Source organism: Podarcis cretensis (genome assembly GCF_951804945.1).
Source record: "Podarcis cretensis genome assembly, chromosome: Z".
Lineage (NCBI taxonomy): Eukaryota > Metazoa > Chordata > Lepidosauria > Squamata > Lacertidae > Podarcis > Podarcis cretensis.
The window spans coordinates 45,453,997-45,454,821 of NC_137184.1; the positions used below are offsets into that span (position 1 = coordinate 45,453,997).

General features: G+C 46.1%; 1 long non-coding RNA gene across 1 annotated transcript; it reads right to left on the reverse strand.

Moving 5' to 3' along the window:
- Positions 1-825, reverse strand: LOC307207751. The gene is made up of 2 exons (XR_013834826.1): positions 143-825; positions 1-77 (listed from the first exon to the last, which is right to left on the reverse strand). It is a non-coding gene; the product is annotated as an uncharacterized lncRNA (long non-coding RNA).

Genomic DNA, 825 nt, shown 5'->3' on the forward strand with positions numbered 1-825 from the left:
TTCTCCAAATGAGTCAGGACAGCATGTAAAGCCATTGCCACAGCATCCTCCGTGGATCTCTTTGCCTTGTACACAAGCTGGTAAGGGTCAAGTCCCACTGGCAGACAAGATAAGATGCGCTTCCTCACCAGTTTTTCGAAACATTTCATTATAATGGGTGTCAACGCCACAGGGCGAAAATCATTCAGACTGTCTATCTTTGATGTTTTTGGCAGGGGTATAATGGTAGCAGATTTCAGACAGGGTGGAACAGTGGCTTGGGCCAGAGACTGGTTAAAAATCTTCATAAAGATTCCTGCCAGTTGGTCCGAACAATCTCTTAGCACCCTGCCATCTACCCCATCCGGGCCCATAGCCTTCCTCGTGTTTACCTCCTTTAATATTCACCTCACTTCTCCCTCTTGCACCCTGACAGCATTTCCTGTAGGTAGTGACGCCAATAGCTCTGGCATCCCTGTTGGAGCCACTGTTGGTATCACCTCAAATCGGGCAAAGAAAGTATTCAACACTCCCACCAAGGAAGCAGTACTCTCTACCACTGATGAATTTCTCGATTTATAACCAGTCAGATGTTGAACTCCCTGCCACATTTGTCTAGTATCATGATTTCTCAGATGGTCCTCAATTTTTCCTCTGTACTCCGCTTTTGCTTTCCTGATACCCCTCTTCCAAGTTTTCTCTTTCTATACCATACAATACCCGGTCCCCAGTTCTAAAAGCAGCGTTTCTGGCCTTCAATAATCTCCTAACCTCTCCCGTCATCCAGGGCTTCCTATTCGGATACAACTTAACATACTTTTCCCTGGTGACATTTGCTGTGCAGAA